The 27,797-nt window shown below is 35.8% G+C and overlaps 1 long non-coding RNA gene across 1 annotated transcript in view; it reads right to left on the bottom strand.

Annotated features, from left to right (window-relative positions):
- LOC111549828 overlaps positions 1-27,797 on the bottom strand; it is an 84,343-nt gene that overhangs the window by 54,005 nt on the left and 2,541 nt on the right. Inside the window, exons 2-3 of the long non-coding RNA XR_002733837.1 lie at positions 26,207-26,365; positions 1,364-1,519 (exon numbers count right to left, since the gene is read on the bottom strand). This is a non-coding gene — a long non-coding RNA (uncharacterized LOC111549828). The remainder of the gene's footprint in view (positions 1-1,363; positions 1,520-26,206; positions 26,366-27,797) is intronic.

The following is a 27,797-nucleotide window of genomic DNA, read 5'->3' on the forward strand; positions in this document are numbered from 1 at the left end:
CTTAAGAAATGAGTGTTTAAAGCAGAGCATTAGTATAGAGATACACAAGTGAGAGTGAACAGAATATATATTAATATTAAAGCCATGAGACAAGATAAGTTCATTACAGACTGAGGATATAGAGAAAAAAGAGAGAGGGGTTATGATTGAGCCTTGGTCCACTTCAAAGCCTAGAGGTTTAGTTGATGGAGATGTGCCTGCAAATAATACAAGAAGGAACATTCAGCAAGGTAAGAGGAAAATCAAGAGAGATTGTTAATCCAAGGTGGCAGGTGGATGATCAATATTAAGAATGATGGAATAATAAATTGACACAAGTTTTACAAAGGTCAATTAAGATGAATACTGAGAACTAATTATTGGAGAACAATATATTAATAGATGTCGCTGGCAACATAGATGCAAAAAAGAAATTATATTAGCATAGAGTCTAAATTGAGGTTGATAAGGGCAAGTAAAAATGGATCAATAAATTGTTATGTTCTACTCAGGTCAAAGAATAGCCACAAAGTTTAGAACCAAAGGTTGTGTACTAAATGTCAAATTTAGATGATTGAGAGTCCTCAGTTATTCAAAATGACAATGTCAAAGTATAATATAGAATTGAGTCTTTGTGGAAGCATGAAAAACAAATCTTTGAAGGAAAGGAGGTGAAAAAACATTTAGAAGAAATGTCTACGGAAGTTCATCTCTTAATGCTTGTGACTGAAGCAATGCCATAGAGAATGATGTTGAGTCAAAATCTATAATTTTTTGATGAAGAAATAAGGTAGAACAGCTTGAGAAACTGTTGGCCAATGCGAAAAGGAACACTAGTAAGTACAATAAACAGAGGTCATGTTACTCAAAGTTTGAGGAGTTTTGGCCAAAGGGATAAAAAACTAGTCTGAAACTGGCGATGAGAACAGAAGAAGCCAATATGTGTGATGTAGAAGAGCTAACAGCCCTTCCTTCAGAGCTAGTGTTAAGGTGTGAGCACATTACTTAAGTTACTTAAGAGGACTGTAGGGAAAACATAGTGACCAAAAAGGAGTGCTCAGCTAGGCTTAGAACAAATGAAATAAATGTTCAGAGAAGAGTTTGAAGATACAGGAGATTCTGCAGATGCCAGATCATAAGACCCAGAGGACACATAGAAAGCTTTTTGAATCAGGGAATGTGGTAAAATAATATTGGATTAAGAAAATTACTGAGGCATAAATGTCCAGGTCATGAGAGATAATCATAGAGTCTTGGGCACCTGAGTGATTATAATACATAGAGATAAATTATGTGATTAGATTAGTCCGAGAGGCTATGATCTGAGGGAGAAAGTTTCTTAAGTCTTAGCAGAAATATGAAGAGCCCTTGAGATCCTGGTTACCTCTTATTAATAGTGCTTCTAATCCACAGCACACAACTTTGCCATTCCCCATCTCTTGGATTCTGCACAGGGGCCCTGGAGGATGGTGGAGGATTGGTCTTACATGAAGCATGGGAAGTCAGAGATAACCTCTTGACTCTTAGGGCATGTGAAGTTCTGCAAAGGAAACATAGAGGTAAGGGGAGAATTTATCTTATCTGGAAGATGGAGAGTTTCAGGGCTACACAACCACAAACCAACTATCCCCAACCCCAACACGCACAGGGACACACACATGCACTTTTATTAATTAATTTGTTTTCAGATCCTGTATCTGCATTTATTTCTTCCCTATGTAATTTGTCAGAGGAAAGCAGAAGTATCTTCCCTTAAAAGTTTCTCTTTAATGGCAACTCTTCCCCAGATCTCTAGCTTGCCAGCCTTCCCTGCAGAGTTTGGATTTGCCAGCCTCCACAATGGAATGAGCAATTCCCTAAAATTTTTAAAAATAAATATACATCTCTCTCTCTCTCCATATGTATGTGTACATCTCTCTCTCTCTCTCTCTCTCTCTCTCCATATTAGTTCTATTTCTCTGAAGAATCTTGACTCACACAAGAATCCAATCTCTGTTATATTTGCTCTTGATGACTTTTGAATTTTATTAAACAGTTTGAATTGTTTCTTCTGATGATATACTAGTCTGTTTTCACACTGCTGATAAAGACATACCTGAGACTTGGCAACTTACAAAAGAGAGGTTTAATGGACTTACAATTCCACATGGCTGGGGAGGTCTCACAATCATGGCAGAATGAAAGGAGGAGCAAGTCACATCTTCACATGGATGGCAGCAGGCATAAAGAGAGAGAGCTTGTGCAGGGAAATTCCCATTTTTAAAACCATCAGATCTCGTGAGACTTATTCATTATCACAAGAAAAGCATGAGAAAGACTTGCCCCCTGATTCAATTATCTTCCACTGGGTCCCTCCCACGACATGTGGGAATTATGGAAGCTACAAGTTGAGATATGGGTGGGGACCTAGAGCCAAACCATATCAGATGATAAAATGCATGCTGTAAAAAACAGAAAATTCAAATAGCACAAAAATGGCCCTGTCAACATCTTGCTGAGTGCTCTTCTGTTTTTTCTGAGTTTACAGACATGTATACTCAACAACAAATTTGGATTATGAAATTCTTTTTCAATAACGTTAATTGTAAACATTTAAAAAGTTATTTAAATTGTATAGAAAAAATTATATAGAAAAAAGATTTTTAAAGTTTGTCTTTAATTCTAATACATTTCATTTTACTATGCATGACATATATTTTTATAATTAGTGTCTTCATTTAAAATATACAATACTCATATAAAAAATAAAATTATACTCTTTTGCTGTGCTGAATTTTATTATTTTAATTTTATCCTAAAATTTGTGTTTAACTTGTGTAAAACATTGTTTTTAATAGGAATGCTTTTAACATATGTTAAATTTATTGTCATAATTTCTTAAATAGTAGTAAATGACTAATTTTCTGAGTGAATGTTAGTAAAATAGTGTCATAACGATCATTAATATGACTGCCAAAATGAGGCAGAAATACCACAGTAATAAAAAACTAATTTAGAGGACATGGGTGCAGCTGGAAACCATCATTCTCAGCAAATTTTTGCAAGAACCGAAAACCAGACGCCGCATGTTCTCACTCATAGGTGGGAACTGAACAATGAGATCACCTGGACATGGGAAGGGAAACATCACACACCGGGGCCTATTATGGGGAGGGGCGGGGGAGGGATTGCATTGGGAGTTATACTTGATGTAAATGATGAGTTGATGGGTGCAGCACACCAGCATGGCACATGTATACATATGTAACAAACATGCACGTTGTGCACACGTACCCTAGAATTTAAAGTATAATAATAATAATAATAAAAAGAAAAACCCAGAAGAAAGATGTGTAATAATACAAAAAGGTTTAATATACCTCCACAAGAGAAAAATGTTCCATGTTGCTCTTATAATCATCACTGTTTGGTTTTAGATTGTTATTGGGTGTGAGAACCATAGTTAGACCTGCTGTAGATCCAGAAGGCTTAGGGTCCCAGTTAGCCTGACATTTGAGAATGTAAACTAACTTCAGCTAAGCTAGTGTGTGAACAGTTGCCTATGAGTACAAAATCAATTCATCCCTGAGTATATTATCAAGGACTGTGTCTCTTTTGCTGTTCAGTTAAGCTCAGGTGCCAGAAAGTACTTTGCATACATAGCTTCAAAGGAAGTCACGGCTGGGTCAGATAAGGGACTCAGTATATAAGTTTTTGTGTTTGTCGTCTTTTATTATTTTCCCAAATCCCTGCAACCCATGAGCCCAGGTAAATAAAAGGTAACTGAACAAGAACTCAAACTGAGATTATCTGTAAAAAGTAACTGAAATCTGCCTTTGTTTCATTATTTTTAATAAGAAGATGAGAAAATAAGGGGTTATCTTCAGTTTAACTTGCCATCAAAAAAATGTATTAATGGGTTCACTTACATGTGAGAAAATCCAAACTCCGCCATATAGTAGCTTATTAACAACGCCATGGCTTAGCAGTGAGTCCTAAACTGGACATGGAGCCATATTTCTTCTGATTCTCATAAGTCATGTTTCTAAACTGACTAAGTTCTTAGATACAGGGTATGAGAATCATACAATTAAATTATTAAACAAGTTCATATAGCAAGAACTAAAAGAACTTCTCTCTGTAGAGCTAAATGTTTTTTTCCATAATTATACTTATGTATCTTAATAAAATTCATTTACTTATATATCTGAATCCCTTTAAATTCTTCTTAATGATATAGCATTTGTACAGACACTCCTTTGACTCAAATGCCTAGCTCACAATCATAGAGCTAGCAACTATACATCACAATGTGTAATCATGACTCCCATAGTTGTTTGCTCCAACCTGATGGGAGAACTTCTCAATTCAGTGTTTATTCCCCACAACTTCCTTTATTCTTCCTCACTTCAGAGTATTAACCTCAGTTTTTCCTTTCCATATCCATTTTCCCCATTTAGCTACTTACAGTCCAGTTCCTTTAATTATTCACTCTTCTTACACTTTTCTACTACCTTCCTCCATAGAAACTACTCTTCCTCACCTATTGCTTTCTTTCTTGCTAACCATTGGGAAACTCCCTCATCATGGTTTATACTTTGAATTATAATCCGGTTCAAGCTCTTGTGAAATTTCCTAAACTGCGATAGATTCCTAACAACTTCAGTCCTGCATACACGAGACATTCTCCACACAGATGTATTTTTAAAACACAAGCCAAACTAGTCCAGTTCTCTTGGCAACCTTTAGTGATCCCCATTTTCTATGACGTGTTTTTCATATTGTACCATGACACACAGAGATCTTTTCCAATAGTCCTCTCTCTACCTCTTTTGCTTTATCCCCAGGCACATTTTTCAGGGTGATTTGTTATTTATAGGCTAGTGGAACAAGTTCAATCCAAAACAATTATTTATAGCATTTCCCTTGAAAAAACAGATCAAGTGTTCTAAAAAAAAAAGTGATTAACAAATAACTGTTACTAAATTTAATTTTAAGACTCTTTTTAACTTTAACTTGTATCCAGTGAATGTTTTATGTTTTCAGATTCTAAGAATTTTTCCACCTCCATTCACATGAATATAATTTCTTTCCTGATTATAAAATATATTTTGAAAACATCTGAATATCTTTATTAATATAATAAGAATAATGATAATTAAAATTGAATTCATAGAAATTTACATTTCAATAGCAATTACCAAATTTCCAAAATGTGCTTACTCTTTACCATATTTGGTATATTTGTAAACTTTTTAAAGTAGAAATAAGTGCTTTTACAACCTTCTTAACAACCTGAGCAAGAAAAAAAGCCTAAATCATTTCAGAATGTTTAAACACTAAAGAGCAAATTATTGTAATGTTTATCATAAATTATAAAAAGCTACACACAAATTTTTTAAATAAATTGAATCATCAAACAAATTTGACCTTAAAAAAGGCCAATATTCAAGTTCTTAAATGTTATTCTATTTCATACTATTATTGTTAAAACTGCATTGAAATCTGCTCCAGAATTTAGATTCTTCATTTGTAAAATGGAATAACATAAATTTGCTATTTAGAATAAGAACTGAGAAAATGTCAACAGAAATTGTATATTAAATAAATATATGAAGCCAAACACAAAGTTATATAAACATTCTTTCCAAAATAAAATGTTGGCTTAAATGTATAATTGTATGAGACACATTTGGAGAAGCTTGCTCCGACCACGTTCAAAATATGATAAACCACAGCTTAAGCCAAAAGGATACAGAAAAATCTATCCAAATTCCTGTATGTTAGACAACAGCTTGGACTGCTTGCTTTTTTGTTGCAGATCTACTCAGATCTTACCAAATCAATCTCTTTTAATAGCACAGTTTGATAACAATTCTGACAAAGAAAACTGCCATCAGCAACTACTGGCTGCCAAAGAATACTGAATTATTGTGAGGTATTGGCCAAATATATAAAATTTTAAAAGCTCATAAAAAAAGCAATTAATTGGTCTCATATATCTATTTCTATTTTAATGCTACAATTAACCATTTAATTAACCTATCCCATTAAAATAGAACATTCATATAATAGCTTCTTAAGCCTGGGGGCTTTCTTGCATATGAATGCTGGCTTCTTTTTCTGTAAGTAGGCCCAAGATTATCCCATTTTATCTGAATTCATTCAGGCTCCAGCCAAGCCAGATCTCTCTATGAGCTCCAAACTCAAGCATTCATTTATTCCACAGACAGCTGCTGTGTGTCAGGCATTATGCTAGGCTAGGTACCAGAGATAAAAAATGCTGTCAGCAGGTCCCCAGGAATATTTATTTCCTAGGCTCTCCCCCAGTAAAATGTTTCAATGATCAATTTGTTTTGAGAAATGTTGTATATGCTACCACATACCCAAATATTTAAATCTGTTTTTAAAATTTTGAAAGCATTGCAAATTCTTATGCTTAAAAACGTAATCACATCTAGTAGAATGGTGAAAATGCAAAACACCGACAACACTAAATGCTGGTGATAATGTGGAGCAACAGGAACGCTCATTCATTGCTGGATGAAATGTAAAGCAGTATAGCCATTTTGGAAGACAGTTTGGCAGTTTCTTATGAAATTAAATGTACTCTCTACTATCCAATGACCACACTCCTTGCTATTTATAAAAATAAGTTGAAATTTATGTCCACACAAAATCCTGCATGTGGATATTTATAACAACTTGCTCGTAATTGCCAAAACTTGAAGGCAACCAAGATGTCTTTCAGTAGGTGAATGGACAAACTGTAATACATCTGGACAATGAAATATTGTTCAGTGACAAAAAGAAATGAGCTGTCAAGCACAAAGACATGTGGGGGAAAACTTCAAAGCATATTGCACAGTGAAAGAAACCAGTCTGAAAAGTCTGCACACTGTGTGATTCCAAATATATGACACTCTGGGAAAGGCAAAACTATGGGGATGGTAAAAAGTTCAGTGGTCTTCAGAGGTCAGAAGGGAAAGAAGGATGAATTGGCAGTGTACAGAGGATTTGGAGGGCAGTGAAACTATTCTGTATACTACTCCAAGGGTGGAGACATGTTATTGTACTTTTGTCAAAATCCATAGAATGTACAGTAAGAATAAACCCTAATGTAAACTATGGACTTTGGGTGATAATGATGTATCCATCTTAGGTTCATTAATTATAACAGGTGAACCACTTTGATGGGGGTTGTCGATAGTTGGGGAGGCTCTGTGTGTGGGGGGGATCAAGGAACTCTGTGCTGCCTGCCCTTCAATTTTGCTGTGAACTTAAAAATGCTCTAAAAATTAAAATTTGTCAAAAAAAACTATGTCACTTGATTGTTTTATTTTTATGTCAATAAATTGTTACTATTTCTTCATTCAATTAATGGCCTATGTAGCACATTTCCATATGATGGACCACTTAGTCCATATAATACAAAAAAGAATCAATAATTTGATAAGATAATTAAGACTCAGATATTTCAATTTCCAAAATAAACTACCAAAAAAAGGGTACCACGGTCGGTTGTTTCAATAAACTGACTAAATCAAGTAAAGCATTTCATTGTGTATTCTCACTAGATAAGTCATTCATTATCTCTTGGCTCATAATTTAAGCAAGACTGCAATCTTAACAAACAGCATTTTTATTTAGAGTCAGACCTCAGTATAGGTGACAGTCTCCATTAATTCATTTATTCAACAAACATTTTTCAAGCACCAAATCTGTGTTGGCAAACTTTTTCTGTGAAGGGCTAAAGAAGAAATATATTTAAGCTCTGCAACCCATATTATTTCTGTCACAACTACTCACTTCTGCCATTGTAGTTCAAAAAAAAAAAATCATAGACAATAATTAATAAATGGGCATGGCTGTGTTCCAATAAAGTGTTATTTACAAAAACTGGCAGTAGGACAAAGTAGGCCTGTGGGGCTTTAATTTGCCAACTCCTGGTCTAGACAATAGGGATATGAATATTTAGGTTACTGCCTTTAAAGATTTAGAGCTTATGAAGGAAATATATGCTTACATTTCGTTGTTTTAACTGCTATTTTATGAAATCGGGAAGGAAGAAGGGTTAACCAAAGAAAGGAAATGCACAAGCAAGACCTTTTTTCTCAAACATCCTGGGTGAAAAGTGGCTTATCACAGTGCAAGTTGCTATTTTCTTAATTCTTTGGAATCTCAAAAGAAGATCTGTCTTTGTCCTACATGTTATCCTGGAACGTATGGGGCTACAGATGATACTCGTTATAAACTCACCCACTCACCTCCTACTTTCATAACAACTTGTGGTAGAGATATATCAGAAGACATGAAGAAACGATGTGAGAGGGAATTCATAATTATTATACTCTGCTAAGACCACCCACCACAGAAACCAAACCTGACTATTGAAAAGTGACAAAGTTGCAAAACACAACAACAATGAGGCCTAGAGTTGAACAACCTTTAAGCGAGAAGAGTCCCTGATATATTCCAGGGGAAAACTCAACAGATTATCGTATGCTGTGCCTCAAGCGTCTTTGAGGAAACAATAAGGTCTTTGCTTCCCAAATTTGGCTCTGCTAATTTTCTTAAATGTGCTGGCCTGTATATTTCCTGGAATAAAAACAGTCAAAACGCTTCAGGATCAGATGACCTGTTAAAAGCATACAGCATAATTTGCTGAAGATTTGAATAGGATGCAGAGCACCATGCATTTATGCAACACTGGCTGTTTATCTGTGAGTATAGTTCTTGTGGGGGATACAAAAAAGTAATAATTCAGTTTCTGGAAGCTTTAAGTTGGGAATATAGAATATAGACCTATTGGCAATTAAATAACATAACCCACTGATATGGTCTGGCTGTGTGTGTCCCCACCCAAATCTCATGTTGAACTGTAGCTCCCATAATCCTCATGTGTCATGGGAGGGACCCGGTGGGAGGTAATTGAATCACGGGGATGGGCCTTTCCCCATGCTGTTCTCATGATAGTGAATAAGTCTCATGAGATCTGATGGTTTTATAAAGGAAACTTCCCCTGCACAAGCTGTCTTGCCTGCTGCCATATAAGACTTGATTTTCTCCTCATTCGCCTTCTGCCATGATTGTGAGACTTCCCCAGCCATGTGGAACTGTGTGTGAGTCAATTAAACCTCTTTTCTTTATAAATTACCCAGTCTCAGGTATATCTTTATTAGCAGCGTGAGAACAGACTAATACACCCACAAAGCCTGTCTTCTAGAATAGTTTTTCAGATGTAATGATACAGTTATACAAATCAAGAAAATAGAAAAATTAAGTATCATTTTAACACAATTTTTGAAAGCCCAATTGGCAATTACTTTTGAAAGCGAGAACGTTTATAAGGTTCAGTAGAGGAACTCAAAGAAAATGAGAAAATAGCTCATAATTTAGAGTTCAAAAATTTTCTGTTTTCCTATTTTACTAATTTATTGATTACGTTGTCTCCAATAAACCCCTAAACTTCATTTCTTTGTGTTCTTTCTGTGGTTTCCCACCCAGGTGCACATTGAATGCCTTACTGTTTTTACCACCATCTTGTGGTAAGACAAGGTAACTGCATGTAAACTCACTGAACATAATGTAAGTGGCAGATGAAGGCACTCACACCACATGCCCTTTGTGACAATGTGCCTGACAATCAGTACACCTTTCAGGAAATTAGTACATTACAAAAGCAGACATGGTGATAAGCCTCATAAGTGAAAGGCTCAAAGTAGATTTTAGAAATGGCGTTGATTTTGTTTAATACTTATATATATACAATCAGTATTTTAAGGATACATATATATTCTCAAACATCTTTTGAAATAAGAGTGCCTATAAAACTGCTTTATGTTTGTTTGTTTTTAAACACAGGAGGTCTCTTTCTCTTGAAGGGGATGAAGAGAGAAATTTCACTCTAACTGTGGCTACATCGTGAAGGGACCCAGCACAGATTGGTGATAAATAAACAGAATAAAACAAAGACAAAGCAGGAGTTCGCAACAGGCTTGCAAAACAGTTAACCAAAATCAATGACTTCTGCTACTAAGAACCAAGAAAACATTGTTCTGTGGCTTTTAAGAGGAATCTTTAGCCAGTGCATCCAGGTAGGACGTCATAGGATGCTCCATAATACATGCCTATGGATACTATTTATTAAAAATAAATAAATAAAAATTAAGATAGAATACACATTCTTAAAATAAAAAAGTTGATATTTATCTGAAATGGCAATGATAATAAAATACTACAGGAAACACTATTTTTTTTTTTTTTTTTCCAAGACCGAGTCTTGCTCTGTAGCCCAGGCTGGAGTGCAATGGCACAATCTTGGCTCATTGCAACCTCCACCTCCTGGATTCAAGCAATCCTCCTGCCTCAGCCTACTGAGTAGCTGGGATTACAGGAGCATGCCACCACGCCGGCTAAGTTTTTTGTTTTTGTTTTGTTCTTGTTTTTCTATTTTTGGTAGAGATAGAGTTTCACCATGTTGGCCAGGCTGGTCTGGAACTCCTGACCTTGCAATCCGCCCGCCTCAGCCTCCCAAAGTGCTGAGATTACAGGCGTGAGCCACTGCGCCCGGCCAGGAAACACTATTAAGAACAAGACTGCCTTGTGTTATTGTCTTCCTGCTGGCAAAACAGAATGGTAGGTACTGGTGTCCAGGAAGTGTTGTGTACACTCATCCCACATAAAGTTCATTGATAGAACTGTGTTACCCACGAGAAGATACTGATTAAGATGGAGAATCAATGTTATTGTAAATGAATTAACATGTGTGTAAAACATGAAAGCATAAAACACAAGCTCCAAAAAACACTTTAGATATAATTTCATCTAGTCTTCTTGTATTTCAAACAAAAAATTCAGATGAGGTAAATTCTACTTAACTTTTTCAGTCTCAACATTTGACCTGATCAAATGTATGAGCATTTGTCAATCTAACAATAGAGAATTGCTGTTCCATCTATGACCTCATTTGGCTTTATGGTCCTTCTCTCTTGTATTGTAGTTAGCTTTAGACATAACTCAGATGTCAGTTGTTTTCTCATTTTCATACTCTTTCATTTATTCCATCTGTTTCTCTTCTGCCTTCTGCCTAGGTACAGCATTCCATAATGCTTTCAATTGTCCTTGGATAATTTACTCACACACACGCAAAAATATATTAGTGAGTAATATTCACTGCATTAATTCAGTTAAAAAATATTTACTTGGAATCCACTAAGTGCCAACCACTACTTTAGATGCTGGGGATAAAAACAAACAAACAAAAAAGTCATGAGCCTTGCCCTGATGGAAATTATAATGGAGGAGAAAGAATAGAAATAATCAAGAAGTTAAACCCATAAAAAATTTATGGAGAAGTACACACATTTTTAATGAGGATAATTAATGTGGTCAGGGGAAGCAAAAATACTTCCTTGAGAAGTGAAGATTTAGCTAAGATCTAAGGAAATGAGTCCAAGTTAACAATTTTAAGAAAGAGCTGACGTACATGTTGAACTAATCCATAGTTTAACTGAAAAACTGAAAGACGACTTAAAGACAGGGAATAGAAATGAATAAAGTGCAATAAATTTTCAATGAAACATTATATAGCAGTCAAAATGAATGATCTATAGCTATCTGCAGGGATATGAATGGGCTTCCTCAATATATTATTTATTTAAAAACAATTATTCCCATACAGAAAATTATTTGTTCCTTTTCACACCACATTAAAAGTGTAAAAATCATGATTAGCTCACTAGCTATAAAAGGACAGTCCTCAGGCCAGATGTGACCAGCAAGCACAACATACACACACACACACACACACACACACACACAAAGTTTCATGCTAGTGGTTACCTCTGGTTGAGGTAGTTGAGAAATGACGGGGTGAGGAATGAGCTCATTAAGAGATGTAAGATGCATTAGTGTTCTAAATCCTGAATTAGATGATGGATTAGAAAAATCTTATTATATTAAAGATTAAAAAATATAAAAACAGAGGACTATTCATGAATGAAAAATGATGATGTATTTAAAAACCAGAGATCAAATAAAAAAATTCAATTGCATGCATTTGAGATCCGACATCCAACAACAACAAAAGAGAGCAAAGAGAGAGAAACAGAGAGAGAGAGAGAGACATGGAGCCGCAAAATCGTGTTTGTTGAGGTTGGGGATTTTTGAGGCCAAATCTTCGATGGCTAACATAGTCTTTATTCATTTGTTTGTTTCTTTGTTTATTTATTTACTTATTTAAAAATAAAGATTCACCTTGAATTCTCTTTATTGAAAGGTGGGAATGGGTTGGAGCGGGAGTAACATGGCCAAGTTTGCTTTTCCATAAAATTACTCCACTGTAGTGTGGAAATCCTTCAGGAGGAGACAAGAGTAAATACGTACTCACCAAACATGTACTCACAAGAGACTGCAGAAAATTTCAAAGTAGAGTTGATAGTATCTGAGCCAATGTAACTGCTGTGGAAATGGAAAGAATCTGGCTGATTTTAAAAACACATAAAAGGTAATAGATACAATTTAGAAATGAATGTGACTGTTTGGATATGGACCTTGGGGCCTCAAAGATTGCATGAAGGACTATAACATTTATGGTGATTGCAAAATTGGATACTTGGTAATGCCATTCTCTGAGACATAAAATGGTGCCACAGAACTAAATTTAGGGAGTAGATTATTTATTCATCAATTCACTCCACATCTACTAAATTTTGATTTGTAAAGGACAGTTGTGCTAAGTACTAAGACAGTAGTGTAAAGCAAATTTCCAAGTTCTTGTTTTCATCGAGCTTACATTTTAGTGAGATCACTCAGACCAGAAATAACTATGCAAACAAATAAATTGTTTAGATTATACCATTTTGTAGAGGAAATAAAACACCATGATGACGTGGGGAACAACGGGGGCAAGGAAGCTATTTTAAGCGGGGTTTCGCAGGTGATTTCTCCAGAATGATGTAGCAGAGACTGGAATGGCAAAGTCAAAGAGTTTTGTTTTAGATGTCTTCTGCTTAAGGTACCTTTGAGAAACCTAAGTAGAGACTAATGGAATAATCAAGAATGAGCAGGCAAAGGAGACAGAAAAAAGTCAGAGAAGGGATCTACAGCCTCTGTAGAGGAGAGGAAGGGGAGATTAACCTCTTACATGCCGTAATATATATGTTTAATTTGTATACCTTTTTTTTATTTCTGTCTGTATCCCCAATAGAAGGTTGCAAGATTTAGCAAATAGAAATACTGAATGCTCAAATTTGATTTTAGCTCAACATGGAATTTATTGATTGATTAACTGATTGTTTGATACCCACGCACTATTAGAGACATATAAAATTATTCATCGTTTTATCTGAAACTTCAGTTTAACTAGATATCCTGTATTTTACCCAGCAACCCTATCACAAAGAGCACTTAGCACTACTAACTTCTCCCTTCCTCCTGTCTTCCTTCCTCCCGTCTCCTTCATTTTTTTCCTGATCTTCTCTTTCCTTCCTCTTTCATCCCCTTACTTATTCCCAGATTTTCCACAGGGAACTTCAAAATCCTTACTCCTTCATCTTACAGAGTAATTCAGTTCTGCCGTTTTCTGCCTTTTCTAGTATATCACATGCCTCCTAATCAGAACGCTGTTTATAACCAAGACTAGACAGATATGGGCTGACCTAGGTCAGAAGGCAAGTTGAAGGCCACAGCACACATTTACACATGGATAGGTGCTGGTGTCAATAAACTGTCAGTAGATGAAACACAAGAATTCCATCTCAGATTTTGTCCATATTCCCTATATGTAAATATAGGAAGCACTTGACGATATTTTTCAAATGACAAAAGGCAAGATTTGATCTTCTTAAAGTTGTAAGCTACTAAACATGTTACTGGCTACATTTTAGTAGAAACTTCAGTTTTCTCGTTTTTGCATCAAGAGGTTTAATACTAACAGTAAAAAGCAACAATAAGAACAACTAATGTTTATTAGCTAATTACTACTTACGAGGCATTATATTAAACATTTCCTATGTATTACCTTAAAAGTTCCTTTTAGCTTTAACAATGCGTGATTCATTGACACAGCATGGTCTCAGATATGACAGAGTCTGAGGAAAATTTAGAGATACATTAATTAATAATGTGACGCAATTAAATAATAATGTCTAAACATTTCCAGGGGGAAAAAAAAGGTGTTGAAGTATGGTGATCATCATAGAGACAAGAAATATTATTGGAAAAGCTCTCAGCAATTTGCAGTCTTCTCTCTATTAATTCCCAAGCTGGTTGAGCACAGCTTCAACAATGTGTCATGCCTCAACAATTTGTCTGCAGGAGAATCATTCGCAGACCTAACATTTCATTTGGTGTGACTACAAGGTGTGTGGTTGGTTGAGTAAAGTCACAAGCTACACAGATGTGAGGAGAATACATTATTAATGGTGTTTGTAAGAAACATAATTTAGAATTTAAAAGCCTACTTCTTCTGTGCAGTTCATGGGGCTTTACAAATATTTCATTAAGCTGTATTACCCTGCTGTCAGAAGGAGGTGACTATATGGCAAATATTATAATAAACAGCTATTGAGGGGCTATACAGATAAGAAAAGAACACTGCAACTCACAATATGTGTAGTTAAATGAGAATAGGAAATAACTATATCGACTTACATTGGCAGGCTGTGATAAAAGCTATATTGGCATTAGAGTAACTTGAAGCCATATGAAGAAAATCCCTTTTTGGCTATCCCTGAAGACGGTCATGTGCACAGTGGAACCATGAGCCCCTCTGTGCACAGTGCCACTGGAGCACTTGAAGTCATGCAAATTGCCTGTAGTGTGGTCAAAAAAGTTCACCTCACCCACATCTACCTTCCAAAAGAATTTCATGTATGTGAAGCTGGTTATGCACACAAATGCTTATGAAAATAACATTTTTGTAAATTTGTCAGATCGTTTCGTTGCATACAAACCACCCAACATTTTAGTAGCTTACAGCATTAAGCAGATAAGATTTGTCAGTTGGTGGGATTGTTCTTCTGGCATAGCCCAGTTGCATGTTTGATAGAGCTTACTCATGCATCTGTGGTCAACTGCAGGTTACCTGGGGTGGGTGGGGGGGTCTTGCTTGCTCCCCTGTGTTTGTGCCTTGGCTGAGACAACACTGTCTCCTTCACATGAACTGCATTCTTCAGGATATTAGCCTGGAATTGTTCTCATTGGTGCAGCAGTGTTCTCAGAGAAACAGCAGAAGAGCAGATGGCCTCTGAGGCGCAGGCTGGCAACAAGCGTAGTGTCATTTCTACCTCATTGTGTTGTTCCAACAGGTCACAACATCTGCCGAATTCATGGTTCAGGAAAACAGACTACATTTTTATGGGAAGAGCTGCAACACTCACATTGTAAAGGCCTGAGTCTATGTAAAGGAAGGAAGAATTTGTGGCTGTTTTTGAAATCTAACACAGTTGTATAGTGAATATGTGTTATGTTTATGGCACTCAACCACTTTTAATCAGAGGTTCTTTGTTTAGGGAATTTACCATATTGTAAGTACCACTTTTACCAAAAAACAGCAACAACAACAACAAAAGCACAAAACAAAACAAAACAAAACAAACAAAAAAAAGGAACTCTGTTACGTAACCTAGACTTAATAAATAAGATGTGCCTTTGTGAGATTTTGACTTGGAGTAGAGAAGGCACTGTGAATAATTCATTTCCTGGTGAAGATGGCAGAATATGGCTGAAAGACAGATGGCAATGAACCCATTGGTGGCTTCCTGGGTATATGAATTGCCTCTCCTTGAATCCTATGCTGTGGGGTCTCCAAAGTGTGCTCCCATGCTGGTACAGGTCCTGGCTGCTGCACCTTTAAGCTAGTTTCCCTGGCCCTCCCAGAGAGTTGGAGAATTGCTAGTATCCTTAAAAATTATTTTAAATTAGCGAGAGTAATTTTCATGGATTAAAACTAAGAGTCCTTACTGATCTAGTAGAAACATTGAGTATTTCTTCATCTCTAAAACAGAATTAATAGTATACATTGAGAAACTGGTTCACAGTTGACACTTAATAAATGATAGCTTCTGATCCTTATGTTTTCTAAAAATTTTTCATAAAACAAAATTTCTTGTTTTTCTTCTACTGATATCACACCAAATCATACTGGTTAGTTTTATTTTATACTTAAGTGTAAGGTTCACACTTACTTTTTCGTAAAAGGTGAAATAGTTCAACTTTTCATTTATTTTTCCAGACAGAAGATAATAGGGCTGCATAATATAGTAAAATGTATTTGAAGAGAATCAAAGGTGAGTGTCTGGTCTCAATTCTGTCACATACATGATATAAACAAGGCACATTTTTTGGCTCCTACATTACCCATGGGGAAAGTGGCTGTCTTGTTCACCTCAGAGGATTACTCTGAGACTCATATGAAATATTAGAAGTATAAAGACTTTGAAACTACAAACTGCTATGGAAACATAAGATACTACTTTCTTAAAGAAGGATCTCTCATCTCCTTATCTATGTTATAAACAAATATAAATTTTGAAATTTTTAATATATTCTCAAAATTTATCTCTACTCTGAGCCTCCTTTAACATCGATTTATGTGTCCTCCATCCAGATTTAATTTAGATTGGTCCTTTCATATTTTGAACTGAAAAACTTGACATTTATTCTTGCATCCTGCAAAATAGAAGTTTACATCACCAAGGGAGGATTGTCTTCCAAGCCTGATTTCAGAGGAAATATCACTTTTTCTTCCTAGACCTGGCACTCTGACCTATATATACAAAAGAGGTCAAAATTTATGTAAGGTGATGATGACTATTAACCATAATAACACTGAAAATTATCACATTTATGGTGAGAATACAAAGTCATGAAATAATAGCTTCATGATTCTGTCATACCGTATGATTCTTAGGTAAATACAAGGAGTTTTCTCTTTAAATTTTTGACCTAAATCTTTCTTTATACACTTTATAGTTTACAGTTATTTTCAACACTTTAACTTATTGTTTTCTTTTATATATTCCATGGGAGAAAATTATCTAAACAATGAACAAAAAAATAATAATTATACATGGTTGACAACAAACAGAGCAATAAAATTATGTGGTACAATGAAAATTGAATTTAAAAACTGATTACATGAAGGAATACAACCAATTATTTAAAAAACATAAGAACTTAATACCGTGTTTAAAACTACAAAAAGGAAATACAAAAACAATGGTAAGTAATTTATCAGAAGTTACACTTTAAATAAAGGGCAAGTGAGACTTTAGTTAAACTTCATCTTCTTTCATTTATTTTACTGAAAGTTTAGTTAAATTCTCATAAATTAGCAAACTTTCTGTTTCTTTCTTGCTTTTAATTTTTTGATAATGATTTCATGTTTTTTTCTAAACTTTTTTATCCATAAAATCTACAAAATTTTGGTTTTCATTCAGAAATTGCTCTTTCCAAACCTTAAGTGGACCTCCAATCAGATATTATCAGTCTTAGTAACAATACTCAAAATTGTTCAATGGCCTCTCATACTTCTTTAAAAAGTATCCAACTCCTAAAGAGAACTATGAGTGCTCACGTGAGGTCGCCATTGCCTACTGTTATCCTCATAATCTATCACTCTTCTCTTCACTCACCAACTTCACTAAACCACAACGACCTTTCTTCTACTCCACTGCACATGCCAAGACCTTACATAATCTAATTCTTGTGTTTCTCTCCAACATCATTTTATTCTGTTCTCTACTCAGTATTTTTCAGCCACAGTGATTTCCATTCCGTACCTTTAACACGCGAAGACTTTTCTCAGCTCTCAGGGCCTGTGTTGACCAATCTCTCTACCTAAAACCATCTTCTCCCTTTTCTCATTGTGTGGTCTGTTTTTTCTCCAACTCCAGATGTGAGCTCAAATGTCAAATGTTCACAGAGCCTTTTCTTTACCACTCTGTCTAAATCATATCTCTTCTTACTGTCTCTCCTATAACTCTGATTATTTACTCATAAATAACATTTATCTTATTTATTTATTTATTCACTGACTTGCTTGTTGTCTGTCTCTGAAGAGGAAGTTCCTTGACAGCAGGGAAGGTGCTATATTTCCAGTGATATGCTCATAGCACCTACTGCAATGCCAACACAATCATTATTTCTTGAACTACTAATCTGTTGCTATCCTTTCTGGTAATCTATATTTTGTGCTATCTTTTCGGGACAATATTCTCTTTCTCTTACTAAAATCTTACATTTTCCCTGAGACATTTGACTTATTAACCCACCACACAAACATTTTTATAATGTGTCTAGTCATTTTGATTACCAGGAATCATATAAGAAATAAAATTTTTATTTTCATATATTAACAAGGAAAGATTCATTTTGGCATATCCACTATCTTGACATGTTGGATTTTTTTTTTTTTTTTTCCAGTAACTAATCTCATTCTCAAAGTCTTCTGTGCTCTTCAGGTGTGAAAGACTGAGAACTGCTTTTCCCAGAATCACTTTAATACAGAGTTATGGATTAAATTCTACCAGTTTACATGAGAATTGCAAGGCAGAAGAAGAACAAAGCCTAATATTGTTCTAATAGCAGCAATGAGTCTCTCATGATCTTTAGCACATAGTAGATACAGGTTTTCCTATAGCTCGTGAGCTTTGTATAAAGAATTACTGGCTTGTTGCTATAGAAAACCAAGACTATCTAGCGTTTTTTTTTTTTTTTTTTTTTTTTTTTTTGATATTTATTGTACTCCTTGATTTCCTAACCATTGGGGACAGTAGCTCAGATCATTGTACCCCAAGCTTTTCAATGTATGTGGGGTGTATGTGTTTTTATGTGTATGTGTGTGTGTCTTAACACTTTTAATTCATTTGATAAATCCTTTATTTAATACCTACAGAGTATTTTTGTTTTTTCTCCCAACTAAATAATAATTGGTTAATATCCCATAAATAGATTTTAATACAGTGATTCTGCTGCCAAACTTATAAAAATGATTGACCTGACAACTGTATGTGCTGGCATTTTTGTGAGAGGACATCAAAATATTCCCAAATTCACAAAGACTGGAGGTAGAGACATAAGATTTGAATCTCTGAGGTGAAAATTAGAGGTAGACTAGTGACGCCCAAAACTCTAAAAAAATAAATAAATAAGTGCAGTTCAGGAGATCAGTAGGAAAAACACACAAGAGAAGATAAAATGGAGCAAAACTGGCCCTACTTAGCTCATAACATTGGAGAGACTTCATTTCCTTCCTTCAGCCCGAAAGATAAAACAGTTTGGTTGTGATCCAAGTAGATTGTGATGGAAGTTTCCATATTGTGCAATAACTTATTCAAAAAGCAGGATACGTGATAATGTGGCTAAGTCCAGAATGCTGATGAAATAAAACCAGCTGACTCAGTAGCCAAGTGGGCCATATGGAATACATTTCACGAGCTTAAATGACATTTTTTTTGCACCATTTTGGCCAATGGAAGCTCTGGTGTGCATCCAAATATTCATGTAAAACTGGGCCAAGATGACTGATTCAAATTGGAAGTCAACTAGTCACAAAGAGCTGATAAAATCTACTCTCCCACTTTGTGTCTTAAAATGTGTGTATTGGGTGAAATAATTATTTTTAAACTCAAGATCTTTTGACTGACTTGTGAGTGTACCTGTGATATGGAAATATATTATTTCACATATTTATTTTATATTTATGTCTAGCCTATTAGGACACCGGCTCAGTGGAAGCAAGGTGTATTTTGTTCTGCTGTTAGTTTGCTTTCTTCCTCTGCTATATCCTCATTAACTAGAATAGTGACTGTATTTATTGGCTGAATGAGGAAATGAATTAGAGAATACAACTAGTTAGGCTAGTAAAATTATTGAGATATTCAACTATCAAAGGCTATCAAGGTTTCTCTAAAATGCCTCCCCATGTATACATTGCCTTCAGCAGTTCTCAAACTTTTGGCCTTAGGGCTTCTTTACACTCATGGAATATATTGAAAAATACAAATGGCTATAGTGTATGTCATTTATAAATATCAGTATTTATTGTATTGGAAATTACCACTGAATTTTAAGACACATTTATTAATTCATGTTAAAATAATAAGTCTATTGCATGCAAACATAAATATTTTTGTAAAAAATAACTATTTTCCAGAATAAAAAAAAATTAGTGAAAAGAGTGACATTGTCTTGCATTTTTTAATTCTCTTTGACATCTGTCTTAATAAAATAAAATAGCTGAATTCTCATATCCGCTTCTGCATTTGATCTTTGTGAATATGGTATATTGGTTGAAGTATGTGAAGACAATTTAGCCTCATGCAAATATGTGTTAGTAGAAACAAGTATGTTAATTGCTTTTCAGAAACTTGTACTCCTCTCTTATACTACACCAAAACTTATCAAATCATAGCTAGTTAGTTGCAATGTAGAATCCAAAACTCCATCAATGAACTATTTACACTGTGTTGCATTAAAATCATATGGATTCACCATGTTCTGTGAAAATACATTTTACCTTCGCATGATTATGTAGCATCGTTTATTGGCTATTTGAAATGTATTTGCTCACTGACTTATTAAAATACTGCAAATATTTACACTTTTCATTATATAATGTTTATAAAGCATATTTATCAATATGACATCCAATCTCATCAGAAATGTCTTTATAGTGAAACTCTCAAACTCATGGGAGTCGATATATGTTTTCTAAAATTTTAATTTTCAGGTGAATGCTCAACTTTTATTATTAGCAAAAACCAATGTTATCTGTTTTTCATGAAGTGACAGGCTCACATTATTTAATATTGAAGAAATGCTTGACAAATACCCAATTCTCAATAAACACAGTCTATCAATCTGTCATTTTTCAAGTATAAATTGTATTCAGTGAAGAAAAGCAAATATTTCAGCTTGTAATTCAAACAATTGCCAGTGATTCTCCTGGGAGCAATCATTATGAAATAAAAGTGTTTTGCATATTTCCTATTGTATCACAATAAGTACTACAAAGATATGTACTCAAGGTTCAATAAGTAATAAAATTAAAAATTGTTGTATTTCATCATTCTGAAAGGAAAAAATTATTTCCTCTATCCTTAAGCTCAATACAGAACTCTTCTGTAACCAGAGGTATGTTGATTTTTCACCACAGACCAAGCAATTCCTTAGCAGATGCTGTCTTAGTGCATTTTGTGCTGCTCTAACAGAATACCTGAGACTGGGTAACTTACAAAGATCAGAAATTTATTTCTTACAGTTCTGGAGGCTAAGAAGTCTAAGATCCATGGCACTGGCATCTGGTGAGGGCTTTCCCTCTGTGTCCTCATACGGCAGGAGTGGAAGAGTAAGTATGAATCCACTTCCCAAAGCCCTTTCAATAGAGGCATTAATCCATATGATGGCAAAGCTCTCCCAACCTAAACACCTCCCAACACTATTGCACTGGAAATTAAGTTTCTAATGAATGAAGTTTGGAGGACACATTCAGATTATAGCATTCCACTTGGCCCCCAAAACTCATGTTCTTCTCCTTCTCGTGTTTTATTTTATCCCAGTAGCCCTGAAAATCTTAATGTTTTTCAGGCTCAAATTTTCCTACAGGTGTGGTCTGTAAATTAAACAAGTTATATACTTGCAAAATACATTAGTGGGGCAGGTCTAAGGTAGCTATTCCCATTCCAAAAGGGAGAAATAGGAAAAAAAGAAAGAAGCATCAGGTCCCAAGTAAGTACAAAGCCCAACATGGCAAACAAAATTAAATCTTAAGGTTTGAGAATATATATATATATATATATATATATTTAATTGCATGTCTTGCCACCTAGAAACACTGGGGTGGGAGTTGGGACCCTGAGACTTTAAGTAGCCTTGCCCCATGGTTTTGCTGTGTGCGGTCCACACTTTATCTCACACATTGAAGTTGTATACCCGCAGCTTTCCCAAACTGGCATTGCATGCGGGTAGTACTACAGTTCTGGGGTCCGAGGAGAGGCCCCACTCCTATGGTTCCTCTAGGCATTGCCTTAGTGAACACTCTGCACTGTCTCCATACCTGCAGCAGGTCTCTACCTGGCTCTGAGACTATCCTATAATTCAACTCAATTCAATTCTGACACTATCTACCTAGAGGTAGTGTCAGATACCACCTTCTAACCCCAAGACTGGCTACTTACCAGACTGGCTACAAACCAGAGAACATGTAACTCTCTTCTTTGGATTTGATTAGCTTGCTAGAACAGCTCACAAAACTCAGGGAAACACTTATGTTTACCATTTTATTATAAGGGAGATTACAAAGGATACAGATGAATAGCTAGAAATGTTTGGGGCAAGGTCTGGGGTGGTGTGGAGCTTCCATGCCCCCTGGTTGTGCCACAACCCAGCACCTCTCTTCCATGTGTTCAGCAACCCAGAGGTTCATCAAATCTCATTATTCCAGAGTTTTTTGGATCTTAATATCCAGCCACCTCCCAACCTTTCCTGGAGGTTGGTGGGTGGGGCAGCAAGTTCCAAATATTCAATTCTCTAATCACTTCGTCTTTCTGATGACTGGCCCTATCCTGGGGCTTTGTGGGGCTTCACCCTAAGTCACTTCATTACTATAAATTTAGATCAAAAGGGGCTAATTATGAAGAACAAAAGACATCCTACCACCCAGTAAATTCCAAGTGTTTTGGATTCTCTGCGATAGGAATTAGGAACAACAACAACAACAACAAAATATGTTTTATGTTATGGCACAATCATGCTCTTGCTTTTTTTTCTGTCAGAGTATGGAGCTGAAGAATATAATGGTACTACTACAGTTAGTACTAATACCTTGATTCATGTTAAGGTACCAGTAGTTTTACCCATGGCTGTTTTCTTACCAATACAGAAAATATCATAGAGGGTAAAAAGCAGATAATGTTTTAGTATCACTATGACCTCCTGCTACAGACCTCCTAAAACAGTTTCAGGTGCACCTACGGGTTTGTAAACAGTACTTGGAGAAACAACACCTTGAGTAATTTATAAAGGTGGGTTTCTCAGTCATCTAAGATTAGAATACTGACACTTGGTAGAATTAAAATCAGACTCGTTTATGTGAAGCAGGTTTACACAGGTTGCTAGAGCAGGATATGCACCTGAATGATATATTTTAATCATAAAAGGAAATATAACTGCCTCACAATTTGGTTGTCTTTTTACTGGTGTTGTCAGAGGTGTTCGAACCAAAGTGACTCCATCTTGAATAGAGGCTAGGTAAAATAAGGAAGAGTTCTACCAGATTGCATTTCCAAGAGTTTAGGCATTCTTAGTCACAGGATGAGATAGGAGGTCAGTGCAAGATACAGGTCAGAAAGACCTTGCTGATAAAACAGGTTGTGGTAAAGAAGCCAACCAAAACCCACCAAAACCAAGATGGTGATGAAAGTGAGCTCTGGTCATCCTCACTGTGCATGATACACTAATTATAATGCAGTAGTATGCTAACAGATGCTTTCTCCAGCGCCAATAGTTTACATTGCCATAATGTCCAGAACTTACTCTATATGGTCTAAAAAGGGGAGGAACCTTCAGTTGCAGGAATTGCCCAGTCTTTTCCAGGAAACTCATGAATAATCAATCCCTTGTTTAGCATCTAATCAAGAAACAACTATAAGTATACTTGTTCGAGCAGCCCATGCCATTGCTCTGCCTATGGAGTAGCCATTATTTTATTCCTTTACTTTCTTAATAACTTTCTTTTATTTTATCGACTAGCCCCAAATTATTTATTGCAGAAGTCCAAGAACCCTCTCTTGGGGTCTGAATCGGGATCTCTTTCTGGTAACAGTGTCAACAAACACCTGGGGTTCTCTTTTTTCCAGGAACATAGTAGGTTTACATTTCTCTGCCCTTTTTTCAAATTAGGCCATGCTATGTAAGTTGTTTTGGTCAAACTGAGTGGCAGCGCTCACTGAAATTTCTTGCTAGTCTTTAAGACTCAGCAAGTAGACTGATACACCATGCTTCCGCTAGGGGGAGCCAAACTTAAGCCAAGACCCTCCTCTTTGTGGATCATGTTGACCCAACCCACTTCAGGTAAAAAATCCCCAAAAGATAGCAACCTCTGTGCCCGGACACACTTGGTACCTGGATGTGGATGAGCAAGAAGCTCAGTCACCCCTGCAAAATTCAACTCCAAATGAAAGGGGGGGCTGGGGATTTACGCCACTCACAGCCCAACGACATCATGCAATGCTGTGCACCTGATGCTAATATCTCCCCAGCTATACCCAGAACCGTTGTCAAGGGTAGATGGGAACATGAGGTGGCTGAGGACTAAGCTGGGAAAGGGAAGGCTATGTGGAACTGTGGCAGGCCAGGTCTCACTAATGGCTGAACAGGCAAGCCTGCATGACTGTTACAGGCCTGACTGAGTGGTGAAGTTAAATATTAAAAGCTGATAGCGTCAGTGCCCATATACAAAGGCTGGAATGGAACAAAAGCCCACCAAGATTTTTGCCCAGGCCTTTCCTTGGCCTTGAAGCATGACAAGATAATGAAAGAATTCTTAACAGGACCTGTTTAGAATTAAACAAGTTTTATTGGGGGGTCTGGAGAAACTCCCCAGATCTCCACAATTTTTACTGGGGATCTAAAGGAACTCCCCAAACCTCCATGATTTAGCAGGACACAAGATAAAGGTAATCACCCCTAGCACCTGGACCCATCTACATTAAATAAATTTACCAAGATTCCATAGGAAGGTCTTCAGGACTCAGACCTTAGTTATAGATAAGAAGTTAAACACTTACATCTTTAGATGAATGCACACTTACACATAGACATACAGCTTAAAAGCTATATGAGCTCTGGAAAATTTTGTAATTTTGAGTTGGTCTGGTGATATTTTCCTCGTCTTCTCCCTGTACTGGGTTACAGAAATAAACTCTTCTTTCCCAGTTCATCTGCATCACATTTTTGGACCACCAGAATAAGCAATCCCACCCTCGGTTCAGTCTGGGAACAGAACACATGGCTCTAGGATGTTGGGGAGCCTGTGGCAGAAAAACCCTCACGGGAAGAGTGGGAGACAGGCATAAGTGAGCTAGGCTTCAGGTCCCAGTGCCTGGTTTCTTGTTTCAAGGAATTCACTTACAAAATTCACTTTGACAAATAAAATTGTTAGAACTATTAAGATGACAGGTTTGGTTTCTCCTGAGTCTTCTCTCTTTGCTGTAGAGATGGGATGACTGCCTTCTCACTGAACTTCACAGATATTTCATCTGTGTATGCACATCTATGGTGTTTCATTTTGTGTCTAAAATTTCTTCTCTTTCTTTTCTCTTCTTGACACCACTCAAGTTGGATTAGGTTTCACCTTCACAGCCTCATTTTAACTTAATCACTACTTGAAAGGCCACCTCCAAATAAAGTCATGGATTAGGGCCCACTCATATGACCTCATTTAACCTTAATTACCTCTTTACAGTCCCTGTCTCCAAATACATTCTGAGGTACTGGGGTTTACAACTCGAACATAGGAATTTTGGTAGAACACAGTTCACCTATAATAACATTCTCATTCCCACCACAGATTTAAACTCCATTAATGTCCTGGGCTATTTTCATTCATAAATCTCTGTCCCTATCTATATATGTCCATATATATTGATTTATTTAAACATATAATATAATTTTACAAAGATTATATGGATAATTTTTCCCTTAAAGTAAAATGCTACGTAAATGTAAGTCCTCCAGGTGGTTCTCTTACAATTCCAGACTACCTTCAACTTTCTACCATAAGGTTTAATGTGCATTTTTTCAGTTATTTTAGGTATTTCACAAATATATTTAAGTGCATAGATATTCTTTATAGAATATTTTAAGGACATTTTTGAATGTTTTAATCGCTTTTCAAAGGCATAGCTAGATCCAGAGCCACTAAGATCAATGGCTGTTTGGAGTTCCCTTATAATTGCTTTCAAGAAGTGTATGTGGGGTCGGGGGGAGGGTGTGTGTGTGTGTAGACAGTTAGGCTCAGGGAGAGGACTTGAAGGCTGTTAAAAGTCTAGGTCTGCTTTATTAGCTTTAAATAAAACATTTGGGAATGACCTTTTCATCCTGGTCTAGTATTTTAGGTCAGAGAATAAAAATGCAGATTTGTTTGTTATTTGCACGAATTTTATATTTATCCATGCTAATTCAAATTGACTTTATATGTGTGAAGCCATTAAGTATCAAAATTACAAAATTATAAAATTACCTTTATTTTAAGTACCTCTTTAAAATCAGTTTATGTGTCGACTACTCAGGAATTCTATCTCATGATCATCCTATGATGGAACCGAATCTCTTTTGCACATTTTCAGCTGATACTTGAGGCAAACCAGTTTTAGGTCACTGTTAACTCCTATTTCTTTCCCTGGAGACAGATTTTTAAGAGAAACAGAATATTTCAGTCTAATAATCTGCAAAATTTAAACAAATAAATAGATGCATATATATATATGTAAATCTCAAGTAAACTTCAAATTTGTTTTCAACAAAGCTACTCAAAAATTAGCCAACAGAAACTAAGAGTTGGTCCTCATATGGAGACTTCATTCTATTACCTGTTTAGGCATCAGTGTGTGAGTTGAACTACTTATATTTACTCAATATATGTTTACTTTTTCTGCGAACAAAATAAATAATCCATCATTTAATTATTATTTAATTTTAAGAGTAAATAGTTAATATATGGAATTCTCCATGGTTTCATAATATTAATCTACAAAACACTTTTTAATTGCCCTTCAGGTCAAAGGCTCTGTCATTAAATTTACCAGGCACTGCCTAATTCAGTTTCATCTCTATATTTTTGTATTTAGTAAGGACATTCCTTTCTTTAAAGAACAGGAACAATTTCACATGGTTTTTATTGTGTTCAACTTGCTTCATGTGTTGATTTCCCTCCCCTTGTCTATTAACTCTACAATTTTTATCAGCAGTTCTATTAATGATAACATTCTCTTACCACCAAAAAGTAACCAGATCCACACATGGGCCTTTTTTTCTTTTTTTTTTTTTTTTTTTTTTTTTTGAGACAGAATTTCACTCTTGTTGCCCAGGTTAGAGTGCAAAGTGCAATGGCGTGATCTTGGCTCACCATAACCTCTACCTCCCAGGTTCAAGGGATTCTCCTGCCTCAGACTCCCGAGCAGGTGGGATTACATGCATGCACCACTACACCCAGCTAATTTTGTGTTTTTAGTAGAGATGGGGTTTTCCATGTTGGTCAGGCTGATCTTGAAATCCCGACCTCAGGTGATCCACCCACCTCGGCGGCTTCCCAAAGTGCCAGGATTATAGGCATGAGTCACCATGCCCGGCCTGACCTTTCTTAATACTGTCATAGCACAGTTGATTACCTATATACATCACAAAATTTAAGTTTAATAAGACCCCAGTGGCTATTCTTTCATTTCTTTTTGAATGACTAATAAGCATATTTTTAGCTTCTAAGGTTGTAGTATTAATTTAATTTTGTTAATTTCTTACTGATATACTATTACTGTTCACATACACATCTATAGCAAAGTAAACCCATTGTCTATAAAATATGTAAGCCAGACATAAACACACACACACAGATGTAGAGTAGATATTATATAAAACATGTAAGTCAGACACACACACACGTGTGTATGCCTAAGAATTTTATCTACTCTGCATCTTTGCTTACTAATTAAAATCCAAGCTAAAAATTGTGGTGCAGTTTTACATACTCAAGTGAGTGGTTCTCTCTCTACATAAATGGAAAATATTTAACCCAAACAGCAGTTCTCATGCCATAGCAGGCATTCTTAATTTCC

The sequence above is a fragment of the Piliocolobus tephrosceles genome, chromosome 3 (assembly GCF_002776525.5).
Source record: "Piliocolobus tephrosceles isolate RC106 chromosome 3, ASM277652v3, whole genome shotgun sequence".
In the NCBI taxonomy this organism is placed as follows: Eukaryota; Metazoa; Chordata; class Mammalia; order Primates; family Cercopithecidae; genus Piliocolobus; species Piliocolobus tephrosceles.